This window comes from Cricetulus griseus, chromosome 2 (genome assembly GCF_003668045.3).
Source record: "Cricetulus griseus strain 17A/GY chromosome 2, alternate assembly CriGri-PICRH-1.0, whole genome shotgun sequence".
Lineage (NCBI taxonomy): Eukaryota > Metazoa > Chordata > Mammalia > Rodentia > Cricetidae > Cricetulus > Cricetulus griseus.
The window spans coordinates 458808411-458829127 of NC_048595.1; the positions used below are offsets into that span (position 1 = coordinate 458808411).

General features: G+C 41.5%; 1 protein-coding gene across 1 annotated transcript in view; it reads left to right on the forward strand.

Moving 5' to 3' along the window:
* The window catches only part of LOC100774912 (disks large-associated protein 1), a 766677-nt gene that overhangs the window by 258225 nt on the left and 487735 nt on the right, over nt 1-20717 (forward strand). Inside the window, exon 3 of the mRNA XM_027397813.2 lies at nt 9044-9167. The gene's annotated coding sequence lies outside the window, so the exon portion shown is untranslated. The remainder of the gene's footprint in view (nt 1-9043; nt 9168-20717) is intronic.

Genomic DNA, 20717 nt, shown 5'->3' on the forward strand with positions numbered 1-20717 from the left:
CAAGAGAAATACTCTTCCAGTCAGCATCCTGCAGAGACAGAACCAAGAGGGGAGAAGGGAGAGGGTATTCGTTAGGAAACTAACTTAGAGATGGCGGAGAGAAGTCCATGCAAACTGGAGACCCTTGGAGCTGGAAGTGTGGCTCAGTGCCAGGGACATGATGGGGTGATTCTCCCTTGGAGACAGAAACTAAAAACCCAGATAGCTGCTGCTGCATGTTCTGGAGTTCACAGGTCAAAGAGCCTGGAGCCATGATGTCCAAGGGTCTGAGAAGTGTGCCCACTCCAAGACAGCCAACAAACTGTGTTTTGCCTGTCAGGCCCTCTGCTGCTTGGACAATACACACCCACGATGAATTCTCCACTCACCATACTGACACACAAAACCTCCCTGACTGGCTCTCTAGACAGTCAGTCCTTCATTCACTAAGACGCCTAATACTGGCATCATAGCCAAACTCAACAACTCTGAGGCATTGTAGCTTTGGACTATCCAGAAGCAGGAGCTGACACTGGACATGTTGTTATAAAAATCAATTAGATGACAATTTTAAAGACTATGTAAATCAGTTTGAGATGCTTTAATTGGAATTTGGGGATTTCAGATTATTTACTTAATTATTGTTATAATTGGCCTAGCACCACAGCTCTGGAGAATGGTTTTGTCATAGAATAAACAATAGTGTTGAAGTGTTGAAAGAAAATTCAAAATATGTTACTACTTTAAAAACTTCCTGCTTTTTACCATTATGGTGCCAGGATATAAATCTGAGTGAAGGCAGGAAGTTGTCTTTGCTATAGGCTACTCCACCTCTAGCACCCAGAACCACACTTAACACATAGTAGTCATGTGGCCTTCATTGAGTGGAGGACTATATTTCTTTAAACATCGGGTTTTTTTCCTTTTTATTTAAATTAGAGGGAACTGGGATTGATATGTAAAATAAGATTGTTCCTACCAACTCTCTGTGACATGAACAGATGATATTGATGAACAGTAAACTCCAAGACATATTCTAAGTGTTCAATTCACTGATTCACCAGCGATTAGCTGTGGGAGTTCAGGACGTAGCTGGCTGGGAGTAGAGTTGCAGTTGGTGGTTATGGGGCCAGCATTGCCAGCTGGCACACACTGGCTTAAAAATAAGACTCTGGGCTCTCTGGCAACTGAAAATTTGGCTCTAGTACTTGAACTAGTCACCAACTTGATTCAAAAACTAATAAGGCTCTTCTATATTTTGGCATGGAAAATTGATTTTTAAGAATAAAGGAAAACTAAATCTGAAACAATAAGATAGGAAATAAGGGCACAAAGAACTAGAGTCAATTCTGGCTCTGAGATTTTGTGATGTCTCTGTGCCTCAGTTTTGGCATCTCTAACTTGGGATGGTGATAACACCTGAATGAAGTAATTCACGTAAAGCTCCTGGAACATGTTAAGTTTTGTGAGCTCGACAGCCCAGTGGATGTAAAGGTATCAGATAGGTGGGCAGAAATGACTCATGAAGAGTAAGTCGTAGCATTTGTCTTAAGACAAATACTGGACAGTGAGATCGAGACCTCCCCTTTCTGTGGTGAGTTGGCCAGTTTCTTTCCAGCTGTGTCACCCTGACTCCTGTAAGATGTCAGTGGTAATAACAGCTACCTCAGGGGGATCTGGAACTCTGGGTCACCACTGCACTGTGTTGGGAGCAATGTCTGCACATTGTAAATGTTTCATACCGTAGCCATACTTATTGAGTATGCCAAGCTCATCCAGAGAAGGCATGATTGAAGATATGTAGACATGTAGAGCCGTCAGTGATGAACAGTGATGGGGCTTGTCTGCTTGGAGATTATATATATATATATATATATTATATATATATATATATATATAATCTCAGATATATATAATCGCAGATATATATATGCGGGATGATAGAGAGGCCATTTTCAATTAGCAAGAAATTTTGTGATATGTTTGAATGTGCATTACTTCATTTTTTAAAAAAACGTGTTTGTGGTTGGGAAAGAGGCATCCTCCTGCCCCTGAAAGTAGATTAACACAGAAGGGCTTCTCAATGGGAATAAATAGACGGTTTCCACCCACCTCCCCTTTAAAATAAAATTTCGGGCTAGGACAGTGACTTGGTGAGCAAAGCACTGGTCTTGCAAGCTTGAGAACTGGACTTCGGGTCCTTATCACCATGTAAATGCCCTGTGGGTATAGCAGCCTACCTGTAATCACAGCAAATGGGGGGAAAGATAAAGGAAACTCGCCCAGCAAGTTGGCTAGGTAGCTAGCTATCCATAAAAGCCAGCCTTCAGTTCAACTGGGAGACCCTGACTCAGTCAGTAAGGTAGAGTCCTGTCAGCATCAGGGTTTCACATGCATGCACCCACAAGTTCACCTGCACCCCACACTCACGTATGCTCACACTCATGAAAACATGCTTGCATAGGTGCACAGCATGAACTCATAGACACACGCAAAAATATCTTTATACATCAAAGTCCTTTAGGTCTAACTAATTCTCAGAAACCCTTTATTAAGGTTCGGCCGCTGCAGGGAACAGCACATACCTTTGATGTGTGCAGTTTGATGAGTCCGGACATACACTTTTTAAAAAGGTGACTATCTCTCAGGGGAATCAGGTATCTCCATTATTCACTAGTTAGAGTGAATTTCTTTTATCACTGCCTGTCTCTGATGAGTACGTCACCTTGAAGGCCCTGGGTGTTTTAAAAGGAAGATTTAAGCTAAATTAGAAATTAACTGGGGAACTTCTGAAGGGGGTTGTTTCAGATTAGGAAATTTGATCTGATGTCACAGTAGTCACTTGGTAAACCAGGGGAAGACACTAATAAGGAGAGCAGAAACTAACTTGGTTTAGTTTGTAGTTGCACTGGAATTACACACAGAGATGAACCATTTCCAAAACCCCATATTTAATACCGAAGCTCTGAGTTAATACCCAAAGTACCTGCTAGAGCCTCTGCCAGTTCATTAGAGCAGGGTCCCTGTGATTTGCAGGGTCCAGGGCAAAATGAAGATCCAGCAGGCCCTTTGTTCAGAAAACGGGTACAAGGAACCAGTAAAGGCACTAACATACAAGCAGTTTCCTGTCTTCTGCCAGCTCTCTTGATATATCATATCAGCAATGTATCATTGCATGTCATTCTGAATGAAAACGAAAGTCAACAACATACACTATTGGCTTGGATTCTACCATTTGCCTTTGTATTGTGCATGTATGACACCTAAATACCTAAGTATGTCCATATTTTTTATCTCATGGACTATGTATGTGTGTTTTGCTCTCACAGAACAGTGAAAATGCAGCATAGACCCTCCCTGCCTGACCTTGTGTCACTCCCTAGTGTGTGCACATTCTAGCAGCTACCTCCCACTGGCTTACTGGAGGTGGGGGGGGGGTAGACAGACTGCAAGAAAAAAGAACCATGCATACGGTTTTCTTCCCTTTGCTCCCTTAAATCACGTCTTTGATCTGTGGGGTTGGATGAAACGAGAAAAGTATATAATAGGAGGAAAGTATGACAGGTGTGTCTGTCAGAATGCTATTATTTCTTCTTCCTGATCTGGGGGAACTCTCATCTCCAGTGAGAGCAGGCTAGATTCTGTGCTTAGTCATAGATAACACACGCTTGCCCTGTCTGCTCCTCCCAGGGAATCCCACTCACCTCCATCGGATGCCCCTTGAAGTTTCCCCACAAGGTACTTGTTTACACTAAGTAAAGTATGAGCCTTTTAAGCCACAGGATACACTTCCTGGGAACCAGCCTCACCTTGATGTTTCTTATCCACTCCACAGTTGAAATCGCTAGGCGATTTGTTTTGCAAAGGAGATAAAACCTGGGTGGGTTTCTTTTTTCTGTTACGTGACACTGCCTCAGACACGTGAGAATTCACAAACACAGACAGTATCTGAAGTTTTTGTTTTTCCTGGAGGAGCAGGCTGGGGGGGGGGGTATGGTGGAACCAGGCAAATAGATAATCTTCAAGCAAACCTGATTTTTTTGTGTGTGGGCTTTATTGCAAAATGCATGTGAATTTTTCAGATAAAATGTAAGATTTCCAAGATATGATGCCGTTATCCTATAAAAGAGATACTTGAATGAAAACAAACTTACGAGAAATTATCAGAGGATTAGGACAGTTGTGAGGAATGATAAAAGACCCAAGGATAGTCCTAGATTTGTCATTGGTTAATTGTGGCCTGAGAAATAGGGTTTCATCACTTTATTCCCAAAGATGTCACCTGTAAATTAAGACTTGAACACAAACAGATTCTAGTTTGATTTTTATTCAGTAAAGGAGGTATTTATACCACAGAAACCACTAGGAGACGATGTAGACAGCATCTATAAGATACAGGTATGGGACATATCAAAAAGTATTCCAGTTGCCTAGGAATGAAGGCCAGTGATTGACAGCTGGGACCTCATGAAACTGCAAAGCTTCTGTACAGCAAAGGATTATAGTCTTTCAAAGAATTCTTCTCAGGACTGCTAGAGGCTGTGATCTTAGGCACATTTGTTCTTGGGACTGTTGTTAGATCAACGGTTCACAAATACGATGCTTTACATTCATTATTTAACTTTCTATAGAATCACCTTTGGTATGTGAAAATAAGAATGTTGCCAGTTTCCTGTGCTGATTGTATTACAAACCCGTCTCCTCATTCCAGTGTCACACACCCCACCACTGCCATAACAAGCCACCTAGGCATTGACACCCCAATTTCCCAATTCGTCATGTTTGTGATTGCTTGTCTGCTTACCTGCCTCCACTACAATGAAAGGTCCCCTGGTGTGTTTCCACATTCTAATAGTGCCTGGGATATGATACTAGGACTCCGTGGAATGGTGTCCGAGAGTGAGTATGTGTGAATGGAGGGGCAGGAGTCTATGCTAGCCTAGGGTTCGGTTCGTCAACAGGTATTCTGTAAAGAAGAGCCCTGAAACCCCAGGAGACCTCTTTACTATGACAAGATTTGAGAGGTCTTGTAGAGACAGAGTGAGACTGAAGAGACTTCTCTGCTGGGCCTCCTCAGTCATATCAAAACCACATTTTACTAGCAGGTAGGCACTCCATAAAATCTAATGCATATGCAGTTTGCACTTCCCTTTCCATACCCTCAGGCAATATTTTCAAATAACCTCTTTTAAAAACTGGAAGTGCTTGGCTTATAGAGTAACTCCGGTGAAGTGAGAGCTGTGAGGTATATTAGTTTAAACTCTGACACCAGTGTTAAAGAACAAATTCTACTGGGTAAGTAATCCAGAAAATTAATTTTGAAACAATTTAAAGGATTTTGTGGCAGAAATATCCCAAAGATATTTCAGCTCAGGGAAACCGCAGGAAAAGAAGTGAAGGAGACGTGGAAGAGAAATGATTTCAGGAATTTCTTCAGTAGGCTCCCACAGTCTGCCGTCTTCATTCTTTCTCCACAGTTCACCAATATTTGGAGTCTCTGCCCATTGGAGAAAAGGTGACAATGCCCTGCCCATGACTTTTTAAATCTGACCTAGGCTACAATTGTTTGTTGCTTGCATACTTGCTTGGTGATGGGCTTTAGTTTTGTTGTTGTTTTGCTTTTGTTTTTTTCAGTCCTGTTTGGTCTCTTGAGGGAGTTTCCAGATGAAGCCCAGGCTACCCTTAAATGTGTTCATCATCCTGCCTCAGCCTTACCAGTGCTTTGTTACAGGTTTATGCCACCATGCCTACTGTGGCCGCCGTGTCCTTGTCCTCTTTGGGTGAGCCACTCTTCCTGGTCCAATTGACAAAGGCCAGGAGCAAAGATGGAATGCCTAAACTACTGACAGATGGTGTCCTTAATGACAGGGGAATTACAAGTATTGGGCAGACCCAAGAGAAGGGGTCTGCCCAGTACTTGATATATGTAGAAAAAGGACACTGTAATAATGCAAAGTGAATCACTGAAGCAAACAAGTTATGTTAAAATTTCAGTACCTCTGCCTACTTCAGCAAATCCTACCAGCATACGCCACCAAGTTGTAGAGATGGAGGAGTGATGAGCAAAGGGGTCAAGACTATTCTGGGGAAACCACAGAAACTGCTGACCTGAGCAAGGGGGAGCTCACAGACCCCAGTCTGACAGCTGGGGAACCAACATAGGACTGAACCAGGCCCCCTGAGCGTGGTGTCAGCTAGGAGCACTGGGCGTCTATGGGGCCTGTGACAGTGGAACCAGTATTTATCCCTAGTGTATGAATGGATTTTGGGAGCCTATTCCCCATAGAGGGATACCCTCACAGCCTAGACTCATGGGGGAGGGCCTAGGTCCTGCCCCAAATGCTATGACAGACTTTGATGATCCCCCATGGAAGGCCTTATGCTCCCTGAGGAGTGGATGCGGAGGTGGTAAGGGGGGCATCAGTGGCCATGGGAGGAGGGGAGGGAGAGGGAACTGGGATTGATATGTAAAACAAGCTTGTTTCTAATCCAAATAAAAAAGGGGAAAAATAAAATAAAATTCCAGTACCTCTGTATATGTAAAGTCGATATAGATATCAATGAGAAAATCTCGGTGGATCTTCTAGCACTTGCGTACCCACAGTTGTTCTTTGGTTCTTCTTTTTCTAGAATATAGGGGCTAAGTATTGCTACTTGATGAAAGCCAAAAAAAAGGGGGGGGGGAGGGTGGTGACGGGAATAGGGCCTCTTGGGTTAGGGAAAAGGTGGGAGTAATAGAAAAACAGTTCTGCATTCTAGGCTGAGTTCTATCGACAAGAAGCAAATGCCTGGAGCAGGTCAGTGCCCTGGGCTCTTTCCTCTCCTCTGCCATGAAGATGGGGAAGTACCAGCAGTGTGCTCGGTAGCCGTGTGTACCACAGACTGGGAGTAGTGGGCCCTTCCGATACTCTCCAGTGCGACCAAAGAGAGCGCGCGTGCGCACCGCAGCTCCTCTACCTCAAAGGGGGCAAGTCTGCACCTGAAACCACGCCCAAAGGGTGTGGCCACCACTACTATTCACTGGCAAGGCAAGATGCTGCTATACCAAGGATGCACCTGGGCGTGGTGGCATGTGCCTGCAGCTCCAGCTACCCAAGCACTACACAGAGGATGTTTGAGCCTCAGGAGTTCAAGGCCAGCTGGGTAATATCATCATCGTCGTCATCATCATAGTAATAATATTCTGACTAGAGGTGAAATTCCACAGTTCTATAATTTGCATATTTAAGATTTACAGGTATTGATGATAACCAGTTATATCTGGGACCCCAATACACCCTACATGAGTAGGCACTTAAGATCCCTTTACTGTTTAAATAGATGTTTACCTAATAAGTGTATAACTTTTACAATGATCTATTTATAATAAAACATATTTTTTGTTCTGATTCTGGTATATTTTTTAGAAATTGCATCATCTCTCCACTTTTTAAATAAACAGCACTATCTAGTTGGATGTTTAGACTCTAGTACAAAATAAAGTCTCAATAAATATTCATGGATAGATAAGTGGTCAAGCTCTCTGTTTTAAAAAAAAACAGAATTTACTCATTCTCTTGTAAGCAATTTAATCCTCACATATATGGGAAGGAGTTCTTTTTAGACTTTGATTCACTGGAACATTGAGAATACTAAACAGGATAATAGTTTATAAATCAAGGTTTCAAGTCTTTAAATTGTAACTGATAATGGAATCCCTCTTTGTCTTCTCTAAGATGAAGAAATGTGATATACATCATTTATTATATTATTTCCAGGGTGCTTTGTTAAGTGCTGTCTAAATACGCCGGCTGTGTTACTATTGATCTTGTATTCCACTATCAACAGTCTCCTAATGCCTGTCAGCTTTGCCAGCCTCAGAATAATGATAAAATTATGTCATCCATTTTTGATCTTTTGACTATCCAGTGTTCATTCTGGAAACCACATCCCCGTGTTGCTGGGCAGCTGGACTCTCAGGCAGAAGCCCTGGGATATATAGTTTTGCCTTTGACAACTCCAAGAAACTGATCAAAACAGATCACCCCCATGAACCTGAATCCTGTTCTGAAACATGAACTCTGTGTTGAAACAGAGTAATTAGACTAAAACAATAGTCACATTTTTTGATCCCAGCTGTGAATCTGATGACATTTTTACCTATTGCCTAAATTCACTTTTCCCTTTCTCTTCTGAAAATATTTTTAGATGCTACCAAGGCACACAGAATTATTTTTTGCTTTAAACAACAACAAACAGCAGGAGCAGATGTCAGTGTCCCCTAGCACTTTGAAACATCAGGTCACTTGCGCGATGCACTCTTCCTTCTGTGATCTGAGGCAACCCCCTCCCTTGATGTGACCCAGATATAATATCTGTTTTGTCACAATGTAAGAAAGTATCATTGGTAATCATTGTGTGATGGTCTCAGCTTAGGCGTCACCAAGCCCGTGGTTGTGCACTTAGGAACAGTATGCCATGTTGGACCCTGCTGTGAGGCCAGAGACCACATTATTAGGAATAATGCCAATTTTTACTCCTTTTTAACCGTAGTTAGTTGTTGTGTTATGAATAAAACATATAGTTGCCAGGAAGTGACTACAATCTTGTGTATATGCTGCAGCTTACAAAACCATATGTTTGCTATGTGTACTTTATTGCTTCTTTTAAAAAGATTTATATTTATTATTTTCAATTATGTGTTTTTGAGGGGGGTGTCTGTGCACATGAGTGCAGGTGCCTATAGAGGCAAGAGGTATCAGATCCCTGGAGCTACATGACGGATGGCTTTATTACTCTTTAAAGAGAACATAAGTGATAGTTATAGACAAGCATTTTGTAGGATATCGAACGTATTTATAATAGTGAAATGATTTCTTTTCTGGTTGATTTGATTTTCTGAGGTTCAAAAACAGTATCATCACAGGAACCAGCACGTGGGTTTCCTATGTAGCTCTTCATCTCACATCATTCAATTTAATGACTGCTGGTGTCAGTTTTTTTTTTTTTTTATGAGATCAGTCCCTCAGTGTGTTTCTGTTCAAATGAGTCATCATGTCTAATTATTGCATTTGTTATCTTCCAGACAGTTGAACATCACATACCAAGAGTGACATCTGGTTAACAATGTCAGTAACAACAGCAACCTGAAGGTTGGATCTCCTTCTGTGTTGGAAGTGGGGGCAAGAATGGAAGAGTGATCATCCAAGGTAAAACCTCATCCCCTCATAAAGCACCCTTCTATAGTGCCCTCTTAAGATGCCCGGTGGTACAACTTTGCTCTTTCAAAAGGGTCAGATATTTCTAACCTACAATTCCAGAGCTATTGATAGGCTGCTGAACCTTGGTTACCTGTACAGATTTCGAGGAAGGTGGAGTCCGCATGTGTGGTAATCATTGTTGTCAATCTGGAACATCAGATCAGGCAAATGGGATTTTCAGGAGTCTCTGGGCTAAGTATACTGGACTTGGGGTTAAGTGTCGAATAAAAGAAATAGATGTTATTGAAGATGTGGGTGTAAAGATTTCACTGGACCTAAGATAAATGACAAATGGGTGTATAGTGGGGAACACTTACACAGATAAATATAAAGAACTGCAGGAGTGCTTCTCTGCCTTCCTAAAGGATCAGCTGACCCAAGAGAAAGACCTTGCAAAAAGAAGCCACCCCTCAAGTTTCCCTCTTTCTGCTTCCATAGGCCTGAAGCCACGCCCAAAGGGGTGAGGTCAGCATTACTGGTTCACCAGCAAGACCGTGACATGGCTTAGCACCCACTTTAAATTTTTCTTCTCATGCTGTACAAATTCACATTGATTATCACGGGCATGTCCACTGTGATCCAGATCTGGTAAGAAAGGAAAGAAGGCTGAAACCCATGCCTCAGTCTCCACATTCTTCCTTTCATTTTGTGCTCTGTCAGGAGGGAAAGAAAGACCACAGAACGTGCAAGTTAAGTGTATTCTATGAGTAAGAGCGGGTCAGAAGGGGTTAATGTTGCTGAGTATGCTAGCGAGCTACCCTCCTGTTTCAGTTACTTGTGCAACAAAGACCAGGCCTTGAAATGGCTATTTACTGGGGAAATGATCCACGAATCATGATTGGGAATGACTGGGCCTGCTTTCTGGTACATGATGTAATTTTCCGCCAAGCAGAGGATAATAAGATTGCGTCTAGACTGAATGACATACTAACATTCTGTCTCAAAAAACAAAATGAAATAATGAAATAGACGCATATGGAGTGAATCGGCGTGGGCAAGAACATGGGTGTGTTAGCAAATCTACGCGGGCATCATGGGAACTTCAGAGGCCGTGCATGGCGGTGTGGATGCTGTCCGGGATATTCGCCTGAAAGGCCTACAGTGGGAGGGTCTCTCACTCTCTGGGTCTGCCACCCAGGCAATGAACTCCCCCACAGTTCCAGGCTGTGTTAGCAGCGCCTGAGGCAGGAGGCAGAACACTTAGTTATCAATGGAGACTGACATAAAGGCAAAGAAAACCCCATGAGGAACGGAAATGCCCATCTCCAAAGCTATGGCTGCAATAGCGCATGGTCCAGAGGTCAGTATTCAGCCAGTCAGGGACAGTGGCACCCCCTTTTGCTTGATTTTGAAACTTGTCATTGTTCTCCCTGCCGGAGAACAAAGTGCTTCTTCGTGTTATAAAGTCCTTTCCAAGTGTCATGGGAGCCAAGACGAATTATTTCAAAGTGAGCTTTTACCATTGGATCTGTGCTCACAGTGAGGCATACCATGTTTTTTGTTTGTATGTATGTCTGAGGTTTCTGAGTGTGGTGAGCATTTTAGGAAGAGTTATAAAGTGTAATGTGATAACATTTGGTGTTACTTTCACAGTTACTGGGTATTGTCCCATTTGAGGATAGTGTGCAGTCAAGTATATTCTCTTCTGTTCAAGCAAGTATTCTCTCTCTCTCAATTGCTCTCTCTCTCTCTCTCTCTCTCTCTCTCTCTCTGTGTGTGTGTGTGTGTGTGTGTGTGTCTGTCTGTCTGTCTGTCTTTACACACACACACACACACACACACACACACACACATCTCTCTTTAGAGGATAATTTGAAGGAGTCGGTTCTCTCTCATTTCACCACACTCAGTAAATGGTCCATTTACCTCACATCCCTTTCTTCTTTTTTTAACATTACAATGTTAAACAATAAAATAAAGCTGCATAAAAAGCTGAGTGGTTTTGTTAGAATCTGTAAAATAACACTACAAGTTGTGACTAGAAAGGAGAAGCAATTACTTACATGATGAGCAGACAATAGCAAACATCTCAGCTGTTGCACTGATACCAATGATGCGGCAGATGGCAAGGCAGAAAAGCCAAAAGAGGAGACAGAACCAGACCAGAGTTGACAAGACTTCACTCAGAAGGAACCTTATCCTAAGCACAAGATTTGAGCAGAGTGGATGTCCCAGAGACTCTGAGAATTGGCAGATTCTGCCTCTTTGCTGAGCTTACAGTCACCTCTCACTGGATTTCCACTCTGTAGTTTCCTGAGTCTTCAGAGTGAACGTTCTGGTTCTGTTGGGTTTTAGCTCAGACCATAGTCTCAGATTCACCAATCCATTGTCATAATATAAAACTTGCCACTCAGTTTGCCAACCTCCTTTTACTCGTTGATGTCACTCACCTGTGGTCTAAACTAGAAAGTAGTTTCTGTGGTTTATCAAACTTGCAATGCTTGTGAAGGTCTGTGGTGGTTAGACATAGATCGCGTAGGGTGAGCTCACATGTGCATTTTTAACAGTCTTTAAGAGGAGGCTAGCCTGTTTTTCCTGAGACCTGACTTGGAGAACAGCTCTAAAAATGGGATGATCAGGGCTAGCACTGTAATGACCAGGCTACAGTGGGAGTTAGAGAGAGAATGGACTTCCTTGCCAGCTCACACTTTGGAGAGTTGTATTAGCTTCAGACAGGATCTGAGTCATGGCATGGAATGACATTTAATAGCTGAGCGTGGTGGTACATGCCTTTAATCCCAACACTGGGATCGCAGTGGCAGGTGGGCCTCCTAGATCAAAGTCAAACTGGTCTACAGAGTGTTCCAGGCCGCCAGCCAGTGCTACATAGCAAGAAACTGACTCAAAAATGAAAATACATAACATTGCTTTTCTTAAAAATTAATTTATCTTTATTTTATTTGTATGAGTGTGTGCCTGTATCGGTGCAGTGCCCATCGAGGCCCGAGGAAAGTGTCAGATCCCCTGGAGTGGAGTTACCGATAGTTGTGAGCACCCATGTGCGTGATGGGAACCAAACCCAGGTCTTCTGCAAGAGCAGCAAGCTCTCTTAACCCCTGAGCGGTTGCCCCAGTGCTGAAATCAGATCTTAATATCATAAAATTTTGAATACTAAGTTCTCAGATATATTTTCTATACCATACTACATTATAAACTTTGGAGATTCATAAATATTGGATGGATGGATGGATGGATGGATGGATGGATGGATGGATGGATGGATGGATGGATGGAGCATGGATTCAGCAACAAATAACTTCTTAGAAAGAAATCTCTGTGGTACATTATGCCTAGAAAGCCAGATTTCCTTTGCATGGAATCATCCTTCTAAGGGACACTTGACACCGAGGGCATCTTAATAGAGGCCAAGCTCTGTCTATTCAGTGTGTGAGCTGCCGGGTGTCCCTAGCACTGCGCTCTTCAATAAGCCAAGCTCTTCACAAAAGCCTTTTTGCTATCTGATTGAATGCAATGAGAGAAATGTCATTTTTATCAAGACAAATTGTACATTTGACTTTATGAAAGAGCCACTGGGTGTGTGAAACTGGGAAATCACACCAATTTAATAAATTCCTTTGTAAAACCTGTCTTCCTTGAGTTTGGAGTTTGCAGCTGCAGCATGGTCTGAATATTTATTCTTACCAAGGACAAAAGCGCTTTCTGATTTCTGCAGTGAAATGTGTTCATTACCAATGGTGCATGTTTTCTGTCTGCATCTTTATCTGCATTTCTCAGACCGTGATTGGGTTGGTAAATTTATTCCACTTTGCTTGCTAAAATAACTGTCTGTTTTCTGCTTACTCTTTGATTTATTCCAGATAGTGTGTTCAATGCCTACTTTCAAAGCTCAATGTTAATTTTATTCTGTATATTTTAAAACCAAAGTCCCACATATTTTTGCTCCTATATATTCTGTTGTGTATTAAACTTGAAAATACACCCAATAATTTCATTGGAAATAATTTCAATTAAATTTGAAAATGTTTACAATTATATGTTATCATAATTTAGCATAGTGGATAGTGGATGATGAACATGAGTCCTTGAAAATGTATCTTTACAAATGTATTTCATAATTCATTTTAATAGTGGAAAATTTAGTAATTTCATTTTATTTTATAGCATCTCTCATGTTAAAGCTAAAAAGTTAATTAAAGTGTAATAATATTAACTTCAGCTTTGCTATTTTGAGGGCGTGTTTACCTGGCTGAGTCCTAGACTTATTTTCTCAATTAGAAGACAGAGAGTTTACAGCAGTGCTGGGGGATGCACCAGCGGGTAAAATACTTGTTACATAAACATGAGGGCTAGAGTTCAAATCTCCACAACATATGCATAAGTAGATGTAGTAGCTCGTGTCTACAATCCCAACACTCATGGTGAGATGAGAGACAGAGACAGGAGAATCCTGGGAAACTCTTCATGGGTACATAACTGTGTACACACACACACACACACAGAGAGAGAGAGAGAGAGAGAGAGAGAGAGAGAGAGAGAGAGAGAGAGAGAGAGAGAGATACAAACACACACACACAGAAGACACATACACACACAGATAAAGAGAGACAAACACACATACATACAGAATGTGAGAATCAGACAGACACACATACACAGAGAGAGAGAGAGAGAGAGAGATACAAACGCACACACAGAGAGAAGACACATACACACAGAGATAAAGAGAGACAAACACACATACATACAGAGAGACAGACACACATACACACAGAATGTGAGAATCAGACAGACACACAGACAAACACAAATACACACAGAGAGAGATACAGATATACATGCATACAAACACACACACACACACAGAAAGAGAGAGACAGACACACAACACACATACATACACACAGAAACAGACAGACACGCATACAAACACAGAGAGAGAATGAGACAAACAGGCACACATGAGAGAGAGAGAGAGAGAACACACAGTTTTAAGAGGGAAGGGGAGAGGGGCCTGGAGAAGTAGCTCTGTGAGTAAAGGCCTTTTGGCTTCTCTTCCAAGCACTTGCTGTTTGGCTCCCAGAACAGCACCTCACAACCACCTGTACCTCCAGTTCTAGGGGATTCAATGCCCTTTTCTGGCCTCTGTGGGCACTAGGGATGCACATGGTACATGGACCACATGCCAGCAAGACACATCAAATGAAAATATGTTATCTTAGTAAAGAAAAAGGAAGGAGGAGGAGGAGGAAATACTGCTTAAGACAAAAACCTTGAGAGTCATTCCAGGGCCCATCTTCAATCTGAGGGTACAGAATTCATGCAGTGTTACCTGGTCAGTTTCAGAAGTATGAAAGACAATCTATGAACTGCACACAGTTGGAAATAGAGTTTAAAAGGCGGGGCTTAAGATTTAGAAAGACCTGAGTTCAACACCCATCTTCTCACTTACCACATGGCTACCCTAAGAAAATATTCCAAACCACTTTACATACTTAAATATCTCTACCTGTAAACTGAGTTCTGTGTTTTATTATTACTATTATAATTGTAAGTATGATTGTTACTTGCAAGGTTGTTTTTAAACCAGGAATAACATTAAAAATATCCAGAACTTTATTGGAGCTGAACATACATAGTGCTAACAGCCTATTCAGATCCCAAACTAAGGTGTCAGGGGTGAATTAACATTTCATTCTCTTCCATGGGACTGAGGACAGTTTTTCTTGAGACTTTAAAAGGTAACACAACTTATTAAAAAAAGGCTTCTATTATTTAGTTCTATGAGTCTTGAAAGACTAATGGAAGAATTCAATCTGCATTTCCATCTGGAAGGGATGTCTCTGACCATCCCCACTGCTAGTGAGTGTATGGAGAAAGAACCATTCATTCAGTAGGGCATGGAGGTGCTGTCTCAACACCTGGGAAGCAGTCCAAGCCAGACAGGGCTACTAGGCAATTCCAGACCAAACAGAGCTACTTAAAAGAGACACTACACTCCCCCTTCATCCACTCCCCAAAAGAAAACAGACAACTCCCTCATCTTTGAGTATAAAGTCTTCAAATCGTGTCCTGAGTTTTCTCTTGTAATCCACCCACACTTTCGGAAGAAACTAACCCAGAGATTCTACAAATCACAGAGAACCATCCTAAACAAATGTCCATATGCTTGGAAAATTTAGATCTGATTACAGTATATGCAGAGTTGTTTCTTTTTCACTTCTCAAAATAAAAAGTTCATTTTCATAACCAATTTGCCAGATGCAGCTCCATCTCCAGAAGCAAAAGAAATCAAATTTGGAGCTATAGAAGATTTGTTTGCTAAAACATTCATACTCACAGTGAACATGTTTTTGTTTCTCTCATGTTGTTCTTGAGGTTGAATGGTCACTCTGACATTGGTTAACTCCAACACTTTGTTATCAGAAATTCAAAGTGGCCTGCTTAATGGACAGTCAGTCAAGCTTCGCTGTACTATCTCAGCCTCAGCACAGGATTTCACCCTTCTGGGTTTTTTTTTTAATTTCAATATCCTATAAATTTGCTGCAAGTGAATGTTTGAAGATAGATTGTACTGTTTAGTCATCTGTCCCTTTTTTATGTCAGAAATAATTTAGAAGCTGAAAACCACTGTGCTCTCTGGAGAGACTGATTGACTCAGACAATTGTAAGAAACTAAAATCTAATTGTGGGATGTTGTGTGTTGTGTCTGCCATGTCTCGGACATCAATATGAAAATCTTGCTGATGAGTTGCCTCAAGGTTCATGGGGTAAAGAAAGATGGTAGATAGGCAGCAGATAGATAGGCAGTTGATAGATGATCCACAGAGAAGTCAATGACAAATAAATAGAATGAAAGAGATAGATCATATAAAGACAACAGACATACTGTGTGGTGTAAATGGTGATGTCATTTATTTAAACAACCCAATATTTCCCCATAGAACAGCTATACCAGTATGCCAATTATTCATGTTATAAAGGCATTATGTTTTATGACTGGATAATCTGTTTTTAAATAAACTATAATGGACTTTATTGCAGTTCAGTGCTTTTAGGTCGTTGCTTACCCGTGAGAATATACAGGGACCACATTCATTGCGTACAATGGATGTAGCTTCCAAGAATAATCAGAAATAAAGGAAACAGGTTTGCTGGCTGAATTCATTTCATGTTTGTGTGTCCTCAGCATATGCTGGGGATTCCCCCCTGAACGTACCATATTCATTAAAGCTAAATTTGGAAAAATGGTGTTACTATACTAACTTAAGCACTGGAATTTCTTACCCTTCCAATGTAATCTGTAAACTGAAAATCAAATAACGTAACAATTTGCACAATACTTTAGGATCTGCAGGGTCCATCTCTCTGACATTTCAAATAATTGTGAACCTTTTTTAGACAGTTTCTATTCTGCCCTGGCTGTCTTTGAACTCCCTGTTTAGATAAGGCTAGACTTTGATATATGATTGATATGGGGGAACCAAGCCTAGGGAAATGGTTCTATATTTTATGAGAAAGCAGGCTGAGCAGAGACAGAGAGAGCACGCCAGTAAGCAGCACTCCTCCATGATCTCTGCCATGAGCTCCCTTGATGACAGAGTTTAACCAGCAAGCCAAAATAAGCTGTTTCTCCCTAAGTTTCTTCTGTCGTGGTGCTTATCGCAGCCATAGAAAGTAAACGAGACACAAGGTAAGAGTCAATTTCATTTCTGGCTGCACTATTGAATGTCTGTGTAAAGTTTGGGGTTTGTTCCTGCAGACTGTGACTTTAGTGATGTAGATCTAGTCAGAGCCACAGAAGAGCCCTTGATTAAGAGTTGGAGTGCTTTGCTCTCCACAAAGGTATGGCATGTATGGACATGTACAGCATATGGCTAGTGGCACGCATGTTTTCAGCAGGGTCCTTCCAGGGAACATCCCAGGGAACATCCATTACCCTGGCAAGGCCCCTTTCCTAATCAGAATTCTTGGGCCTTAGGTAATAAGAAAGCCAAGAGCTTTGACCTGCAACGTATAGCAGGGCTTAATTAGGCATTCATTTAAATTCCCTTTGGAGAACAATAAACTCCAAATGTTACACAATAAGAAAGTATTTCATGAGGGATTCGGGAAAGGTTATAAACATTTTGAGCCATTTTTATTTAAGAAACATTACCAGTAAGTAACATGTACATTAGTATGAAAATTCTGAAAGCATATCCTTTCTGGACTTTAAAGTTACTGCTCCTTTTTAAAATATGTTATCATCATTTTTTTTCATTCAAACCTGTTTCTAGCTGTGGAAATGTTTTTTTTTCAATTTGAATATTGTGATTTCATTTCCCCCTTTCCATTTGCTCCCTTCAACCTCTTCCACAACCCTCCCTCTGCCCCTCTTAAATAAATAGCCTCTTTAATTGTTGCTGTTACCCAGTCAGAGGCTTATCCCTGAGGATAAATAATTCTCCCTCCCTCTGCAGTCCTTGGGTGTCTGTAATTCTTTGTCCAGGGGTGGGCACCGTGAGATTTTCCCTCCCACAATAGCTCTATTGATGTCGTGCATGATCAGCTCTTGTTTAGGTATCATTGGTGTAGCGTCCCTGTCATTTCTAGAAGTAGGAGACAAACCCTCACAGCAGTCTCCCTGGTCCTCTGGCTCTTACAATGTTGTCACCACCTCTTCTTCAATGTTCCCGGGCCTAGATGCAAGGGCTGGCACCCCACAGTCAGTTGTTCTCTGTTTTTGAACAGTTGGGATTTTCCATAATGGTCTTTGTCTGCTACAAAGAGGATCTCTCTCTGATAAGGAGAGAGACCTACTCTCATCTCTTGGTGCAAGGATAAGCATTTAGCATTCCGTTTAGGAATTATGCTGGTCTGGCAAAGTGATGGCAGTAGGTTTTCTTCTAAGATCTGTGACTTTGAAAGCCCTGAGTAGTTTGCTAGATTTCCAGTTTCAGGAATGATCTCCTGTTGATGGATCTTAATACCTAGTTGTTTACAATCAAGCTGTGGGTACCACTATTGCACCTTTTGGAGTATCTTACAATGCTGGACATTGTTGCTGTTCATAGACATTATAGCTGGGTACAACTGGTTGCTTCCTTCTTGCTTGCATAGAACCTGTCTGGATGATGAAAATTAGTCCCCTGGAAGGAGGCCTTCACATCACATCCATCTCAAATACTCTGAGTCCTGTGTATGAAGTACATGGTGTCTTCAGCAATGGGGGCTTACCTTTAACTTCTGGAAGGTAAAGGGAGGACAGCAGCAATAGCCTATATTGTTCCAGGAATCTCTTGGACAGTCCTGATAAACAACCCAAAAGGTGATTTCTCACACCTGGTACTGAGGTTTTTGTTAGCTAATCTACGGTCTTATGAGGAACAATTAACAGTTCAAATGGCATAACTCAATTTTAAACTGTGCACATGTGTGTTTACACTTCTATGTATTACATGCAATTTTAGGTAAATAAGAAATTAATATAATTTCTTATGGCCTTTTCAAACATCCTCCTAAAGGGTGAATTACCAATATGGAGCCAGGTATAGAAAATTAGGATATTTATTATTAGGGAGTGCCTTACTTACTCAGAGCAACCTAGCCAGCCGGCAGGGAACGATGTAAGTAGAGCAAGCCGATGAAGAAAGGGAAGAAGGGGTTCCCATGTGTGTGCCCTCACTCTTCAAACTCCCTCACCTAACCCTGACCATGCTCTAGGGGGCATGGCGTGGCACACCTGTCGCCAGCCCTGAGGAGGCGTGGTTAGGGTGTTCCCTTCATCCTCCGTCTCCTTCTGTATCCACCTCCTTGCCCTTTCAGTGCAATCTTTCCGAGTTCCATCCATTTACTTCCATATTTCATTTTTCTTTACAGCTGCATAGTATTCTGCCATGTATATGACCACATTTTCATTATTCCTTTGGCTGTCAAAGAACATTGGGTTGTTTCTATTCCTGATTAGCTGTGGAAAGTTTTTTGAAATTGTAGTATGTAAGAAGGTGCTTTAAGTGGTAATTCTGAAATCCTGAGGCCTAATGGGCAGCTGCCCACCCCCAAGAGACAAATAGTTAATTGGAGCAAAGAGTTAGGTCTTGACTTCTGGGAAAGATCATCCTGTGGGTGATAAGAGATGGAATTATGGGGGGAGGGGTGTACAAAGATGGACAGAGATGGAGTGTTTTGTGGAATGTAGGCTGAGAAGAGTTTGCAGGCTGAAAAGGAAGTTTCAGAAACAAAGTAGGGGATTTCATTTCATTGTTGTGGTGCTGAGGATTGAGCCTAGAACCTTGAATGTGAGCCTAGAACCTTGAATGTGCTGTCTCTGAGCTAAAACCCAAACCGCAAAGGAGGAAACTTAATTAACATGATTGTGAATTGCAAAACTCAGTGACCCCAACTCAATAATCTTTCTGTTTGAGAGATCATTGCTGTTTCAATGTTAGAATCTTGGAGTCACCATTGCCTTGGCCCTTATTTCAGCAACACCTTCTTCTGGGCCCCTCACTAGGTCTTGTTTAGGTTTTCTGGTCCTTTCAGACGCCTCCTTCCCTCAGCCTCTAGACCAAGTCCCTTCCTCAAACGTCAGCCACTTCACTAATATCCTGTCAGTGCCTCATGGTAGGCTCTTTCCACAGTTTCATTTTGCAAGCTGTTTTTGTATTAACCTCTCCCAAACACCATTGCAGTCACTTTGGTTTTAACTGATACACAAGAACAGATAATCTGAGCATACATCTCAGGTCATATGCAACATGTGATACATGTATACATTGGGTAATGTCTAAATAGATTAAAGCCATTTATAGTTTCAGTCACCTGCCATGTCTGTGGTGAAATTATTTTTAGTCCTTCTGGATGTTTTGAAATGTACAGTGTGTCATCATTATCCATCATCATTGTTCTATGTGGTGATAGCCAGGAGCCTTTTCCTTCCGCCTGGCTGTAATTTAGTGATGAATGATCAACCTCTTCTTTGCAGCTCTGAGATCAACCCCATTACATTGCATACATGGGCAAGATCCTCTGATCTCCTCTTGTGCCTTTTTCTCCCACTTAACATAATGTGGTCCTCCATCCAGTTGTCACTAATAGCATGGTTTAATACATTTTTATGAATAAATGATATTCCATTGAGTGCAAGGACCACAGTGTTAATGTATTCATTATTTGATAATCACTTGCATTGTTTTAATTTCTCAGCTATTATGAGTAGAGCTGCAATGAACATGAGTACACATATCTACTTAACATAAGTGTTTACACACACACAGACACACACACACACACAGTGGTCGGGCTGATGTATCTGTAACAGTAGTATTTGCCTAACTCCATGTGCCAGTCAATATGCTAAGTGTTCTATTTCCCTTTGTCTTTATGACAGTTTCAGACTGTAGTTGTTATGATCATGCAAAAATTGGTCTTGGGAGAGTTTTAGAAAATGTAACTTAACTAGGAAAGTTTAACTCCAAAACCCTAGCCGTCACAAGACTACTGTCTGTCTGAGTATGAGAGACAATGCTGACCAGACTCCAACAGATAAATCTGGGTAGA